General features: G+C 43.9%; 1 protein-coding gene, 3 non-coding genes and 1 pseudogene across 4 annotated transcripts in view; all 5 read right to left on the reverse strand.

The window, feature by feature from the left end:
- Positions 1-17,509, reverse strand: part of tex14 (testis expressed 14, intercellular bridge forming factor) — a 123,701-nt gene that overhangs the window by 102,199 nt on the left and 3,993 nt on the right. The window lies entirely within an intron of this gene.
- Positions 760-958, reverse strand: LOC145357668 (U2 spliceosomal RNA). The gene has a single exon (XR_013889355.1). It is a non-coding gene; the product is annotated as a U2 spliceosomal RNA (small nuclear RNA).
- On the reverse strand, positions 1,120-1,323 carry LOC145357622 (small nucleolar RNA U3; annotated as a pseudogene).
- LOC145357623 (small nucleolar RNA U3) lies at positions 8,950-9,158 on the reverse strand. The gene has a single exon (XR_013889318.1). It is a non-coding gene; the product is annotated as a small nucleolar RNA U3 (small nucleolar RNA).
- On the reverse strand, positions 10,973-11,186 carry LOC145357624 (small nucleolar RNA U3). Its single transcript, XR_013889319.1, has one exon. It is a non-coding gene; the product is annotated as a small nucleolar RNA U3 (small nucleolar RNA).

A 17,509-nucleotide genomic window follows, 5' to 3' on the forward strand; every position in this document is an offset into this window, starting at 1 on the left:
ACCGCAAGAAACTACAAAGGATTATAAATGTAGCCCAGTCCATCACACAAATCAGCCTCCCACCAATAGACTCTGTCTATACTTCCTGCTGCCTCTGGAAAGCAGACAGCATAATCAACGACCCCACAACTCAAATATACTCTCTTCCACCTTCTTCCGTCAGGAAAAAGATACAAAAGCCTGAAGACACGTAACAAGACTCATGAATAGCTTCTTCCTTGCTGTTACCAGATTTTTGAAAAATCCTATCATATATTGTGGGTTAGATGGATTAGCCATGGTAAATGCGAGGGTTAGGGGAATGGGGCAGGGCTGTGCTGACCTGGGTAAGATGCTCTTTTGGAGAGTCAATGCAGACTTGATGGGCCGAATGGCCCCCATCTGTACTGTTGGGCTTCTATGGCTTCAGTCATTTGCAACAGGATCATTTGATCCCAGCACTGTCAACCAGGTTTTCCATTCTATATACCCCCTGATACCAAGACACCCACAGCATGTGTCATGATCAGTAGATCCCACTTGCAAGAATAGAATGAAAATGAAGGCCAGAGTTAACATTTTGAGTGTATCCCAACAAAACAAAATTTTAAAGACAAACCACTCAGACAGTGTTCTCTTCCTCCAGCTCTCTACAAGAGAGAGAAGGAACGCTCATCAATGACTCTGAGCAGTTTTTTTAATTCGAATTCAATCAAATCAAGTCCAACTCAGAGTGTCAACAAGTTGAGACATTCCCAATCCAAGCTGACAAGACAGGGCTTGATCTACATGATCCAAGCTGATTGGAGTAGGAATTGCACCTCTTCCAAGGCTTAATCTCATTTGCATCTTAGCCAAAAGGCCAAGATGCTGCTTTTAAAAACTGCTTCAAATGAAGCTAAAGTGCAACACAGTGACTTCAATCAAGTACAGCATGTCAATACTACACTTGATCTTAGCCAAGAGGCCGAGAAGCGAAGGAAATCTGCCATCCTTCCCTGATTGGCCTACAGATGACTCCAGAGTCACAGCAATGCAATTGGCTTTGAACTGTCCTCAGGTAACTAGGAATGGGTAACAAACACTAGCCAGTAAAACCCATAAATAAAACTCAACTTTCCTTTGTTAATTTATAGAGAAACCACTCAGACTGTGTTCTCTTCCTCCAGCTCTCTACAAGAGAGAGAAGGAACACTCATCAATGACACTAAGCAGTTGCTAAAAGCAGCAATCAATGCCAGCTTCCCGCTCAGAAGAGAACACTATTAACCCTCCTCATGGATTGTGAGACCACACACTTTAGAAACACACCCCGTCAGATCCTTTATGCACGCTCGAGGTCTCAACATCACCGCACGCTGCCCTTGAAGTGGCTGCAGGGCTGACGAGACGGTCGCACACCTCTTTGTAGAATGTGCCTTTGCAAAGAAGGTCTGGAGTGAGATGCAGTGGTATTTGTCGAGGTTCGTCCCAAGCAGCTCGGTGTCTAAGGACTCTGTGCTCTACGGGCTGTCTCCGGGGACACACACCAAGACAAATATCAACCGCTGCTGGAGGGTCAACAACTCAGTGAAGGATGCACTTTAGTCCGCCTGAAACTTGCTGATCTTCCAGTTGAAAGAACTGTCCTCGACCGAGTGTTGCAGACCGGCACATTCCAAGGTCAAGGACTCCGTGCTGAGGGACGCGCTGAAGCTTGGGGCAGCCGCCGCAAAGGCACAATGGGGAAAGGCCACACTATAAGGCCTTTTAATGGAGGCAGACCGAGGGCCCGGGAACTGCAAAACACCCTTGGCCTACGTAACTGTGTGCCAATCTGAGAAATAACAGCACACAGTAAAATTTGAGGCATTTCTCTAGGAAAACTTACTTTATTCATAAAAATCTCAATTAAACCATTGCAAACCTACATGTCTATAAATGGCGAACAGTGCAGAATAAAAACATTTTTACAGCCCTATACAAATTACAGTCATTACATTTCAAAACTTAAAACTATATACATGCCTCAAAATTTACTGTGTGCCGTTATTTCTCAGATTGGCACACAGTTACGCAGGCCGAGGGTATTCTGCAGTTCCCAGGCCCTTGGTCTGCCTGCATTAAAAGGCCTTATAGTGTGGCCTTTCCCGAACCACCTTTTTTCCAAAAATATACTTTACTCATAAAAATCTTAAATAGACCATTGCAAATCTACGTGTCTTTGAATTGCAAACAGCGCAGGATTAAAACTTCTTACAGTTCTATACAAATTACAGTCATAACATTTCAAAACTTAAAACTATATACATGCCTCAAAAATTACTGTGTGCCATTATTGCTCAGACTGGCACACAGTTACGCAGGCCAAGGGTATTCTGCAGTTCCCGGGCCCTCAGTCTGCCTCCGTTAAAAGGCCTTACAGTGTGGCCTTTCCCCTTTGTGCCTTTGCGGCTGCTGCTCCAAGCTTCAGCGCGTCCCTCAGCACGTAGTCCTGGACCTTGGAATGTGCTAGACTGCAACATTCGGTCGAGGACAGTTCTTTCAGCTGGAAGATCAGCAAGTTTCAGGCAGACTAAAGTGCGTCCTTCACCGAGTTGATGACCTTCCAGCAGCAGTTGATATTTGTCTTGGTGTGCATTCCTGACATACAACAGCATTTTTTTAATTCCAAAAATATACTTTATTCATAAAATTCTCAAAACAAAACTATTGCAAATATACATGGCTTTGAATTACAAACAGTGCAGAATCAAAACATTTTTACAAATTTATACAAATTTACAATCATTACATTTCAATACTTAAAACTATATACATGCCTCAATAAATTACTGTGTGCCGTTATTGCTCAGATTGGCACACAGTTACGCAGGTCGAGGGTATTCTGCAGTTCCCGGGCCCTCGGTCTGCCTCCGTTAACAGGTCTTATAGTGTGGCCTTTCCAGGACTATGTGCTGAGGGACGCGCTGAAGCTTGGGACTTTACAGCTAACCTGTTATTCAAGTCTTAAAGATGCAGACAATGTGAGCGGAGATAGCATTAGGCATAGGATAAAGATGCTATCTCCACTCCATTGTCTGTACCTTTAAGACTTGACTAGCAGGTTAGCTGTAAAGACTCGCACTCTAATGAGTATTCTGTAAACTGTGTGTGCCCTTTATATGCTCTGTTTGAGACCAGAACTCTCCACTCATCTGCCAAAGGAGCAAAACCCGAAAGCTTGTGGGTTTACTATCAAATAAACCGGTTGGACTTTAACCTGGTGTTGTGAGACTTCTTACTGTGTTTACCCCAGTCCAATGCCGGTATCTCCACATCTTGCCTGTGGCCATCTTGGTAGGGAATACTCTTAAGAAATTGGAGAGTATGGTGATAAGGAACTAGTGATACGCTGAATTGGAGGAAACAGTGTTCAGATACGCTAGCCAAAGGACATGCATGATTATACTACCTCAGAAAATCAAAATCCTTTTGAGTAAATCCCAAGGTCCTGAAGGTGGCACAGTGGTTAGCACAGCTTCCTCACAGCACCAGGACCTGGGTTCGATTCCCAGTTTGGGTCACTGTCTGTGTGGAGTTTGCACGTTCTCCCCCGTCTGCATAGGTTTCCTCCGGGTGCTCTGGTTTCCTCCCACATTCTGAAAGACATGCTAATTAATTCATCTACAATTATACACCTAAGATATAAAAACAAATTATTTTTCAAAATGGAACATTGAAGCCATTACATTTGTTAAGTTTGATTGGCATAATACATTCAATCCACCAATCAAAACTTAACATATGTGTCACTCACAACATGCAGACTGTGTCATTATGTACTCTTCACAAAATGCAGCAACCAACTTCTTGTCAGTGTGAATCAGACTGCAAACTTGGTGTCATATATGACCCCGAGATGAGTTTCCAACCACATATCTGTATCATCAGTAAGACAACCTGTTTCCACCTCTGTAACATCTCCTCATTGTTTTGCAAAAATAATCGGTGTCACCAGAAAAAACCTAGTGATCCGATGCGAGGTGCTGTCTGTGTTGTTGAACGTGGCGCAGGTGTGGCCTATCCCCAAATCCTGTGCAGCAGCAGTGACCCAGGCCATCTTCAAATTTATCTGGAGATCAAAGATGTATCGCATCTGGAGGGAAGCGATGCACAAATCTCCAGAGAACAAAGGAAAAAATGCTCCCAACGCTGCCCTTATCCTGATGGCCACCTTTGTGTGCAGCTGCATCAAGCTTTGCGTAGATCTTCAGTACACTAACAGCAAGTGCCACTACTTTTTGAGGTTCTACCTCTCCCAAGTGTTGCGGGAGATGGGTCTGGTAACACTGCGGAATGCTCCAAGTAATTGGACCGTACCGCAGCACCTGTCCTTCATGGAGAAATTTTTCCGCAAACACTCCTGTGACCACATGGCAATCAAGCAGCGGTCAGTGCATAATGTCCTCGAGGCCCTGAGAGAAAAGAGATGGCGGATTCTGTGGGATGATTCACTGAGTAGACTGTCAGTGTCATCTGGCAGAATGCCTCATCACCAGAACTCACAAACTAGTACCAAGATCTGGCTTGGCTGGTGGTGAGAAGGGCACTCCCCATCAGATCCTTCATGCATGCTCGAGGTCTCAACATCACAGCGTGCTGCCCTCGAAGCAGCTGCGGGACTGATGAGATAGTCGCACACCTCTTTGTGGAATACTGATTAGAATGCCAGTCTTTACAGCTAACCTGCTATTCAAGTCTTAAAGATACAGACAATGTGAGTGGAGATAGCATCTTTATCCTATGCCTAATGCTATCTCCACTCATATTGTCTGCATCTTTAAGACTTGAAAAACAGGTTAGCTGTAAAGACTCGCATTCTAATCAGTATTCTGTAAACTATGTGTGCCTTTTATACGCTCTGTTTGAGACCAGAACTTTCCACTCAGCTGACGAAGGGGCAAACCTCGAAAGCTTGTGGGTTTACTATCAAATAAACCGGTTGGACTTTAACCTGGTGTTGTGCGACTTCTTACAGAAAGGCAACCCAGAAGTCACGTGGCAGACTGATGGAAAACCCCTACTGGATATTAGTGAGTGCAGAGGAGGTTTACTAGGCTGATACCGGAGTTGAGGGGGTTGAGCTATGAGGAGAGGCTGAATAAACTAGGCTTGTACTCGTTAGAGTTTAGAAGAATGAGGGGAGATCTCATTGAGACGTATAAGATGATGAATGGGATGGATAGGATAGAGGTGGAGAGACTCTTCCCGCTCAAAAAAGACAGTAGGACTAGGGGGCACAGCCTCAAGATAAAGGGGGGGGCGGTTTAGAACGGAGTTGAGGAGGAACTTCTTCACTCAAAGGGTGGTGAATCTCTGGAATTCTCTGCCCGTTGAAGTGGTGGAGGCTGCCTCGCTAAATATTTTTAAGAAGCGGGTTGATGGGTTTTTGATAAGAGAGGGGATTAAGGGTTATGGGGAGAGGGCGGGAAAGTGGAACTGAGCCACGACAGATCAGCCATGATCTTATTGAATGGCGGGGCAGGCTCGAAGGGCCAGATGGCCTACTCCTGCTCCTATTTCTTATGTTCTTATGTAACGAGGAATAACTGTGTAGTCTTGCTAGACTGTACAAACAGGGCACTGAATCCTATAAAAAGGTAGAGGTTATTTTGATGAAGGCATGAATTGTGCCTTGGCGAGTGTAGAATTTGCTGTATGCATAATTGTGTTTTGTTGCTGATCTTGGACTGTAAGACATCTTGATTTGGACTGAACTTTGGCCTGTATGAGAACCCACTCTAGTAATCTGACCTTTTCGTCTGTATTTTGACCTCGCCTCTGCCTTGCCCTAACTGAAAGACTGTCACTATTGAATATGTTTTGAATTTTCCCTGGGAAATAAATTAGCCATCCAGGTTTAAATAGAAATATACATAGAAAATAGAAGCAGGAGTAGGCCATTTGGCCTATATTGTGTGTAAAGTTAGGCTCAAAAAAGAGCTAGGTGTTATTCCCTTTTCTGTTTTGCTGAGAATCTCAAGATTTTTAAATAACATTCATTTATTTTGTATTTGGTGTGAATTGTTGAACTGAGTGAACTCCACCCTATCACAATCCCCAGCCCATCACACAACTTTGATTCCTAGGTACTTGTAGCTGGTAACTGTTTCAATGTTCTCATTATGACTTTTCATGGTAACAATATCATTAACTGGCTTTTCCCTACCTATAGTCTATAATTAGTTCTTTTGTCTTTTTATTATTCAGTAGAGTTTATTATTGTACCATTTTATGAACTTCTTCACCATGTTCCTGTAATTTGTTATTCCTTTTAACACCCACAAGTACCATATAATCCACATACATCAGGATTCTTGTGTGCTGTGCTCTGATCTAATGTCATTGTTTAGAGAATGAAAAGCAAAGGTAAAAGTACAGCGGTGATTCAGTCTTCATTAACATGGGCTCTAAGAAGATTCTGGAAACGAACACCCATTGGGTCCTGTTGTGAAGGAAAGTGAGAGTGACATCAATTTTTTAAAAATTTCTCAATAAGCTTGAACAGTTGCATTTTTTTAAAAGCTGAAGAGAAATAAACAAAGGTATTGTGAGCCTAATCTATTCATGTGGCATTGAACCAAATGGACCAAGGTTAGAACAGCATTGTGCATTTACTTATGAAGCAGAGAGACAAATGGTAACTGATTAATACATGGAGGGGAGCAAGAGCAACTAAAGTTCACTTTGACTCCAGACACTCCAAACACTTGGTGACCATCAATAAGAGCAACTGGTTGTTACTCATTGAACTCAACAAGCCCTGATTTCTTAGCAATCGGAAGATGGTTGTTAATTTTCAATGCAGTCCAATGACACAAATGCCAGTCTGCAACACTTGGTTAGGAACAATTCTTTGCACTGGAAGACCAACAGGTTTGGGGCTGAGCAAAGGGCATCTTTCACTGAGCTGAGGATCCTCCAGCTGCAGCTGATGTTTGTCTTGGTGTCTATCCCTGAGGGATGCAATAAAACAAGGAATTTACATCATGAATATCACAAGTATTGAAACTGTATTGTGGTACCTAAGTGTGGAACGTGCTGTACAAAGAAAAGTTGAATCCCATTACATTTTCTGTAATATTCAATTTAAAATGTTTTGGCCTAGAGTCATAGCGTCATAGAGGTTTACAGCATGGAAACAGGACCTTTGGCCCAACTTGTCAATGCCGCCTTTTTCTTAAACCCATAAGCTAATCCCAATTGCCTACATTTGGCCCATATCCCTCTATACCCATTTTATCCATGTAACTATCGAAATACTTTTTAGAAGACAAAATTGTACCTGCCTCTAGAACTAACTGTGGCAGCTTGTTCAGACACTCACCACCCTCTGTGTGAAAAAACTGCCCTTCTGGACACTTTTATATCTCTCCCCTCTCAGCTTAAACCTATGCCCTCTCGTTTTTGACTCCCCTACCTTTGGGAAAAGAAATTGACTACCTAGCTGATCTGTGCCCCTCGTTATTTTATAGACCTCTATAAGATCATGCCTCAGCCTCCCATGCTCCAGAGAAAAAAGTTCCAGTCTATCCAGCCTCTCCTTATAACTCAAACCATCCAGTCCCAGTAGCATCCCAGTAAATCTTTTCTGCAATCTTTCTAGTTTAATAATATCCTTTCTATAATAGGGTGACCAGACCTGCACACAGTATTCCAAGTGCGGCCTTACCAATGTCTTGTACAACTTCAGCAAGATGTCCCAACTCCTGTATTCAACATTTTGATTGATGAAACCAAGCTGAATGCCTTTTTCACCACTCTGTCTACCTGTGACTCCACTTTCAAGGAGCTATGAACATGTACTCTTAGATCTCTTTGTCGTGAAGCTGTTAAGTCTGACATACAGTGTAGACAGTAAATATCAATTGTATTGGGGTATGTTGGAGGGGAACATGCCATATGGACAGAAGTTGAATTTTTATCCTATATGTAAATTATATTTTGGTGGAAAAAAAGTCAATGCCTCAGAGGGTGCAGAGGAAATTTACTAGGATGGTATGGGAATAGGACTTCAGTTATGTGGAGAGCTGAGAATGTGAGGCTGTTCTCCTTAGACCAAAGAAGAATAAATGGAATTTGCTAGAAATGTTCAAAATCATGAAGAGTTTTGATAGACTAAATAAGGAAAAACAATTACGAAACTGCTTAAAATGATGGTGAAGTGGATTCAATAATAACTTTCAAAAGAATCTTGGATAAATAGTTGAAGGAGTATAAGTTGCTATGGGGAGAGGGCAAGGGAAGGGGACCAACTGGATAGCTCTTTCAAAGAGCCAACACAGGAACAATGAGACAAATAATCTCCTTCAGATTATGATTCTAATGTTGGCTGTAACAACCATTTAGTGGAAAAACAGTTCAAGAGAATTCTGGAAATGAGACGATAAAGGCATGATGGCAGATGTTAAGGAAGTGAAAAGAGTGACTTTGATGTCTGAAAGAGGAGGAAATAGGTCACAGATACAATGAATTGAATAATATTATTTGTGAGGCCTGGCCCCTAGTTTGGAAAGTAATTCATCAGACCTGTGAAAAGGCACACTAAATTAGAAAATGAAATAAAATTCAGAACACTTGTCATGGCAACAGCAATTGATCAGTCAATTCATGAGGCTTCTTTGTGAAATTTCATTCACTCATGTCCTCACAACAAAACTATTGTCAATGATTAAGTTTTTCATCTGAATTCATGGCACATTGGTGTAGGAAACAAAGGCAAGACAAAGCAAAAACATTCATTAGTTAAACTGGATAGAGATTGCCAATTGAAGCATTCAGTTACTGTTCAAAGGTCTTTGACTCCAAATTAGCACTACTTCAATTACAACGTACACCACTCAAAAGCTATCCTCTTTCTCCTCCCTGGGAAAAAGCCTGCTTTCATACTTCCCATACTAAAAGCAATTAAAGCATACAGGAAAATTATTTTAGGAGTTTCAATGACTAACTACTCAGATGGTGTCCTCTTTCTCCAACTCCTTCCGAGAGAAAGAAAGAACATTCATCAACAGTAGAGAGCATTTACCTAAAGCAATTGTCTGCTTCCTGCTCAGAAGAGAACACATCAGTCCCTCTCATGTTAATGAGACCAAGCCCTCAAGAAACACATTTCCCAAGAAAACAATCATAGAAGCAATCCCAAAAGCTATAGCCTGAGCCAACTGTGCTTGACAGGGTAAATGCTGAGAGGATGTTTACCCCCATGGGAGAGTCCAGGACCAGAAGGAATAGTTGTAGAAAAAAGAGGCACCAATTTAAGACTGCAATGAGGAGGAATTTCTTCTCTTAGAGGGATCTGAATCTTTGGAACTCCTTTTCACAGAGGAGCAGTCCTTGTGTATATTTGAGGCTGTGATAGATAGATTATTTATCAGTAAGGGAATCAAGGCTAATGGGAAAAGGGCAGGAAAGTGGATGTGAGGAATGTAGATCAGCCATGATCCGACTGAATGGCGGAGCAGGCTCAAGGAGCTGAACGGCCCACTCCTGTCCCTATTTCTTATGGACTTTGTGATCTTAAATCTTAATTCTCCTTGTCAGAGCCGCACATCAGGCAGGACAGGGTCTCTAATTGCTTATATTGCTGTCTAGTATTTAATTGATAACTTTAATCCAAAACACTAGGTGAATTTTAAAATATACTAGCTGAATTGTTTCTTCAGAGGTCCAACACAGACCTGTGAAAAGGCAAACTAAATTAGAAAATGAAATAAAATTCACAACACTTGTCATGGCAACAGCAATTGATCAGTCAATTCACGAGGCTTCTTTGTGAAATTTCATTCACTCATGTCCTCCTTCTCTGCTTGTAACCATTCTATGATTCTCTGATTCAAACAAATATATTAAAAAAATTCCCCACAAAAGTAACATCAACAAGTTAAAAATTTTCATTAAGCAGCAAGCATATCAATCAGTTTAATATATGCCTCATTGACAAAATTGTCATGAGACCTCTTCCTGTTCTATTCCTCAATCAGAAGTCAAATAATAACGGGGAAATACAACTGTAGATACCTGAAGAGCTGGGTTGGTAAAAGTGAGCAAAGTGCACATTTTGGGATAATGCCATCACTATGAAAGAAGAAAAACGTGCATTTAGATAGCACCTTTTATAACAGCATGTCATCTCAAAATACTTTACAGCCAATTAAGTAATTTTTTGAATTGTGATCACTGTCGTAATGCATCTTAGGGTGCCTGGAGCTGTATTCATAAACTGCATAGAACACCTACTGCTTTTTTTGTATTGGATCTGTGCGTATTTTTGTAATTATATAAAGTTCATTTTTGAAAAAAAATTAAACTGTTCCACATTTTGGCACTGGGTCTCTAAGAATCAAGATAACTTTTGTTTTAAGCTATCCTACTTTCACAAAAACAGAAACTCCTTGCAGGGTTGTCACAGGCTGATTTAGAACATAAGAACCAGGAGCAGGAGTAGGCCATCCAGCCCCTCAAACCCCCTCCACCATTCAATAATATCATGGCTGATCTTTTTGTGGATTCAGCTCCACTTACCCGCCCACTCACCAGAACCCTTAATTCATTTACTGTTCAAAAATCTATGTCCTTGCCTTAAAAACATTCAATGAGGTAGCTTCAACTGCTTCACTGAGCAGGGAATTCCACGGATTGACAACCCTTTGGGTGAAGAAATTCTTCTTCAACTCAGACCTAAATCTGCTCCCCCTTATTTTGAGGCCAATAGGAAGAGAGTATAGAGTACATTTGTACAAAGTTTTTGACCTGATGTCATGAAGGTATACCTGTTCCAAACCAGCAATAGCGATCATGGCCAGTGCCAATATGAAAGTAAATTCGCTCTTTCTTTTCATTCCTCCACATTAATTTCAATGGCACTGTTAATTTTATCTGCATAACATTTTTCAGAAATGGCCAGTAACAAAAACCCTTGTTAAAAACTTTGATAATACCACAAGGCAGACAACCAAGTACACAACAAATAGCAAGTTATAAAACTCTTCCTCCAGCTCCCTACAACAGAGGAAAGAACACTCATCAATGACACAGAGCAGCTGCTAAACGCAACACTCAATGTTAGCTTCCTGCACAGAAGAGAACACTATAAATCCTCCTCACAGCTAATGAGACTGCACACTCCAAACACTTTTTTTTGCAAAAATACACTTTATTCGGAAAATATCTGGAAGAATATTACAAACATTTCAAAATGACCATCACACAAAGTGCAATAATATTCAGGTTCCCAACATACATCATGTTGCATTCAGGCGCTTCAATACTGTCAAAAAAACATTAAAGATATTTCAAAATGATTATAAATGGTACAGAGATATTTAAATTATCTACATAGATCTCGGTCTGTACTCGTTGGAGTTTAGAAGGCTGAGGGGGGATCTTATAGAGACATATAAGATAATGAAGGGGATAGATAGGTAAAGGTAGAGAGATTCTTCCCACTTAGGAAGGATAGCAGAACATTTAAATCACGGGTAGATAGGTTTCTGATAGACAAGGGAATTAAGGGTTATGGGGAGAAAGCGGGAAAGTGGAACTGATCCACTTCATAAGAACATAAGAACATAAGAAATAGGAGCAGGAGTAGGCCATCCAGCCCTTCGAGCCTGCCCCGCCATTCAATAAGATCATGGCTGATCTGTCGCTGCTCAGTTCCACTTTCCCGCTTTCTCCCCATAACCCTTAATCCCCTCTCTTATCAAAAACCCATCAACCTGCGTCTTAAAAATATTTAGCGAGGCAGCCTCCACCACTTCAACGGGCAGAGAATTCCAGAGATTCACCACCCTTTGAGTGAAGAAGTTCCTCCTCAACTCCGTTCTAAACTGCCCCCCTTTTATCTTGAGGCTGTGCCCCCTAGTCCTATTGTCTTTTTTGAGCGGGAAGAGTCTCTCCACCTCTACCCTATCCATCCCATTCATCATCTTATACGTCTCAATGAGATCTCCCCTCATTCTTCTAAACTCTAACGAGTACAAGCCTAGTTTATTCAGCCTCTCCTCATAGCTCAACCCCCTCAACTCCGGTATCAACCTAGTAAACCTCCTCTGCACTCCCTCCAAGGCCAAAATATCTTTGCGCAGGTGCGGTGCCCAAAACTGCACACAGTACTCCAGCTGCGGCCTCACCAATGCCCTATACAGCTGCAGCAAGACCTCCCTACTTTTATATTCAATCCCCCTCGCTATGAAGGCCAGCATCCCATTCGCCTTCCTGACCACCTGCTGCACCTGCAAGCTGGGTTTTTGCGACTCATGCACAAGGACCCCGAGGTCCCTCTGCACCGTCGCCTGCTGCAGTTTTTCACCCCGTAAGTAATAGTCCTTCCTACCATTCTTCCTACCAAAGTGGACCACCTCACACTTGCCAACATTAAATTCCATTTGCCATTTCCTGGCCCATTCGCCCAGCCTATCTAGATCCTTCTGCAGACTCTCCACACCCTCCGCACAATTTGCCGTTCCCCCTATCTTGGTGTCATCAGCAAATTTCGACACCCTACATTCGGTTCCCTCCTCCAGATCATCTATATAAATGGTAAAAAGCTGAGGCCCCAGCACCGACCCCTGGGGCACCCCACTAGTCACCATCCGCCAATCCGAATAGCACCCGTTGACCCCCACTCTCTGCCTCCTCTTTGACAACCAATCCTCTATCCACGCTAACACCCTCCCCCCAACTCCATGTCCCTCGACCTTCTGCAATAACCTCTTGTGAGGTACTTTGTCAAACGCCTTCTGAAAATCTAGAAAGACCACATCCACCGGCTCTCCTCTATCCACCGCCCTAGACACATCCTCATAGAACTCCAGTAAATTTGTCAGACACGACTTCCCTTTAATGAAACCGTGCTGCGTCTGCTCTATCAAGCAATTCCCTTCAAGATGCCTCGCAATTTCCTCCTTAATGACAGATTCTAACATTTTACCCACCACAGACGTTAAACTAACCGGCCTATAATTCCCCGCCTTTTGCCTGGCACCCTTCTTAAACAACGGCGTAACATTAGCCGTTTTCCAATCATCCGGCACTTCCCCGGAATCCAGCGACGTCTGGAAAATAACCACCAAGGCATCCACTATCACCTCCGCCATTTCTTTCAGAACCCTCGGAAGCATTCCATCCGGTCCTGGGGACTTGTCCACAATCAGCCCCTCCAGTCTGTCGAGCACCGCCTCTCTAGTAACAGTAATGTCATTAAGACCCTCCAGTCCTACCACCTTTCCATCGCTAACACCCGGCAAATTATTCACGTCCTCCTCCGTGAAGACAGAAACAAAAAAGTTATTCAATACCTTAGCCATATCCTCATCCCCTACCACTAGGTCCCCTTTCTCATCCTCTAAAGGACCAACGTTCACCCTAGCCAGCCTCTTCCTTTTTATATATTTATAAAAACTCTTGCTATCCTTTTTTATATTGAGCGCTAGCCCAGCTTCATAGTTTCTCCTATCCTTCTTTATCAACTTCTTTGTCAATCTTTGTTGACATTTAAACTTCTCCCAATCCTGATCTCGCCCACTACTCTTAGCTACTCTAAATTCCTCCGCTTTTAATTTAACACTTTCCTTCACCTCCTTCGTTATCCACGGCTTATTACCTCTCTTCCTACTATCCTTTTTGACCATCGGAATAAATTTCCGCTGAGCACCAAGAAAGATCTCCTTAAAGATCCTCCACTGCTCCTCAGCAGACCCTCCCTCCAACGCGCTCCCCCAATCCACATTCGCCAATTCTTCTCTCATCCTACCGTACTCCCCTCTATTCAAACAGAGGACGCGTGTCCGGGAACCCACTTTCTCCTCCTCCATCTGCACCAGAAACTCCACCATACAATGATCACTCTCCCCAAGAGGATCCTTCACCACAAGGTCCCTAATTCTACCCGCCTCATTACATAGCACCAGATCCAAGATAGCTTGCTCCCTCGTCGGCTCCAACACACACTGTTCGAGGAAACTATCCTGGCAGCATTCCAAGAACTCTTCCTCAAGCCCCCCGCGTCCAACATGGGTCGACCAATCAATATGCAGATTGAAATCCCCCATAACTACGGCCGTCCCATTCCTGCACGCCGCACTTATTTGCGCGTTAACAGCCCGCCCCACCTCCAGATCATTATTCGGGGGCCTATAGATGACACCCACCAGCGTCTTCCTCCCTTTGCTGTTCCTAATCTCCACCCACAACGATTCCACCCTCTGCTCCTTGGCTCCAATATCATCCCTTGCTACCACCGTGATGCTATCCTTAATCAGCAGAGCTACGCCCCCCCCCCTTTCCCTCCTGCCTATCCTTCCTAAACACTTGATAGCCCTGTACATTCAGCTCCCAGTCCCTGTCACCCTGCAGCCACGTCTCTGTAATGGCCACCGGATCGTATCCATTTGTGTCGATCTGCGCCACCAGCTCATCCACTTTATTCCGAATGCTTCGTGCATTCAGATAAAGCGCTTTCATCCCAGCCTTCACCTGGACCCTATTTGCCGTAACGCCACCAACCATACTCACGCCCCCTACTCCCTCTATTATTGGGACATCCTCGGCCTCTTCCCTTACCTGTACCCTCTCCTTAACTTTAGACCTCGTAACATCACCTACCCTCGCGCACCCCCCCCCCCCCCCCCCCCCCCCCCCCAATTAGTTTAAAGCCCTGTCTACAGTCCTCTTTACTCGATTCGCCAGCACTCTGGTCCCAGCACGGTTCAGACCAACCCCATCCCGCCCAAACAGGTCCCACCTACCCCAATACTGGTGCCAATGCCCCATAAATTCAAACCCATTCCTCCCACACCAATCCCTGAGCCACCCATTCACTTCCTTAATCCTGTCAACCCTACACCCGTCTGCACTCAGTTCAGGTAGTAGCCCAGAGATGACCACCTTGTCGGTTCTACTTTTTAATTCCATTCCCAGCTTTTCATACTCCCTCCCCAGATCCTCAGTCTGCATTTTGCTTACGTCGCTGGCACCCACATGTACCACAACGACCGGATTCTCACCCTCCCACTCCAGGTTCCTCTGCAGCCCAGATGCGACATCCCGTACCCGAGCACCAGGCAGACAACACACCCTTCTGTGCGCTTTGTCATTGTGACAAAGGACAGTGTCAATACCCTTCACCCCACTATCCCCAATCACTACTACGTTCCTTTTCCCCCTCTCTTTGCCTATGTCCTGCTGCAGCACTGTACCGTGTGCAGTTTGCTCACCAACCTCACCTGCCTCGTTCTCGTCCAGCCTGGAAGCAAGAACCTCAAACCTGTTATGCAGATTAAGAGGCTGAGGCCTCCGCTCCTCACCCCCCTTCCTCCTCCCAGCAGCCCCCTCTTGTCCCTGACCCTTAGAGTTAGCCAGTCTAGGGGGGGGTGGATGTCACTTGCACCCCATTGACAATGGCACCCTCTCTCCCCCTGATGAGCCTCAGCATCTGTAGCTCAGAGGCCAGCTCATTTACCCTGAGCTGGAGCTCCTCCAGCAACCTGCACTTACTGCAGACATGGTCACTGGGATGGACCCTGGGGTCCACCAGTTCCCACATCATACAGAAACCACACATCACATGCCCCTCCATTATTCCCTGTAGTAGTTTTGAAAAAAAATTTTTTTGTTGTTTTTTTTCCCTTGTTTTTCAAACGAACTCACCTGGCCTTTTTTCCTTCAAGCCCTTTTTGATATTAAGCCCTAATAGCTCACTCTGCTTCCCACTCACTCCACTGCCCGCTCAGACGCTGCCCGCTGTCTACACCAGGCCTCCTTTTAAACGTGGCACTGATTTAAAGCTGATGGCCCACAACTGCCTTCTAACCACTCCCTCAGAATTCTTAAAGCAGTAAATACAATAAATAAATGCTTTAAACAGTTCTACAAAGAACAAAGTGCTTTAAACTTATTTTAAACAGGTTTTTAACAGGTAAAATCTTAGCTCTCTCTCTGCTCCTTCACTCGTCTGCTCCAGCAAACAAATCAGCCTTGATCTTATTGAATGGCGGGGCAGGCTCGAAGGGCTAGATGGCCTACTCCTGCTCACATTTCTTATGTTCTTATGCTCTTATAGATCAAGTTGCATCCTGAAATACTTCCATACAATTGTGATACATGTAATATTCACTACATGCATTCAATGTGAATCACACAGACCAAGGGGTTTCTATACAATTTCCCTAAAACACCATTGGCCACAAGTCCATCAAGCACTGGTCTGCACTTAACATCATCCTTTAATTCAATCTCTTACAAATTTGGCGATCCTTAATAGACACCCGACCTGAAACTGACCTGTACCTGCTAACCACGTGGATCAGCAGTCCCAGAATCAGGGATTTCCCCACACCAGCTCCCAGTGACACTTCCCACTGCCTCTGAAAAGCAGCTAGCACAATTAAGGGAAAAAAATACACTACTACTCTGGATGTGGTATTGAGGAATGAGAAGGGATTATTTGCTGACCTTATAGTTAAGGATCCTCTAGGCAGTAGTGACCACAGCATTACAGAATTCAAAATACCGTTTGCGGTTGAGAAAGTGGAGTCCTATACCAGGGTTCTGGGATTAAACAAAGGAAATTACATTGGCATGAGGACAGATTTGGCCTGAGTAGAGTGGGTAGGAAGGCTAAAAGGTAGACAGAGGACAATGGTCTGTTTGAGGTTATGCGGTTGTTTGAAGGCAAGAAGTGGGGATGGCCTTGGCGAGATGTTCAAGATGAAGACGAACGTCTTGCCAAGGCCATCCCCACACCCCCATTTCTTGCCTTCAAACAACTGCACAATCTCAAACAGATCATTGTCTGCAGCAAACTACCCACCCTTCAGGAGAACAGTGACCACAACACCACACAACCCCATCACAGCAACCTCTGTAAATGTGCCAGATCATCAACACGGATGCCACCATCTCATGTGAGAATACCATCCACCAGTTACACAGTACATACTCTTGCAACTTGGCCAACGTTGTGTACCTGATACACTGCAGGAAAGAATGTCCCGAGACATGGTACATTGGAGAAACCATGCAGACGCTACAACAATATATGAATGAACACCGCTCGACAATCACCAGGCAAGACTGTTCTCTTCCTGTTGGGGAACACTTCAGCGGTCACGGGCATTCTGATTGGGATTCTGATCTTCGGATAAGCGTTTTCCAAGGCGGCCTTCATGACACACGACAGCTGAGCAGAGACTGATAGCCAAGTTCCGCACACATGAGGATGGCCTCAACTGGGATCGTGGGTTCATGTCACACTACCTGTAACCCAGACGACTTGCCTGGACTTGCATAATTTCACTAACTGTCTTGTCTAGAGACAATACACCTGTGCTTAACGCTCTCTCCAATCACATTGTCTGTACCTTTAAGACTTGATTAGCTGAAAAGACTCGCATTCCAATCATTATTCTATAAATTGAGTCTGTGTCTTTATATGCCCTGTTTGTGATTAGAACACAGTAAGAAGTCTCACAACACCAGGTTAAAGTCCAACTGGTTTATTTGATAG

The sequence above is a fragment of the Carcharhinus amblyrhynchos genome, chromosome 23 (assembly GCF_965287045.1).
Source record: "Carcharhinus amblyrhynchos chromosome 23, sCarAmb.v2.hapA, whole genome shotgun sequence".
NCBI classification, from domain to species: Eukaryota; Metazoa; Chordata; class Chondrichthyes; order Carcharhiniformes; family Carcharhinidae; genus Carcharhinus; species Carcharhinus amblyrhynchos.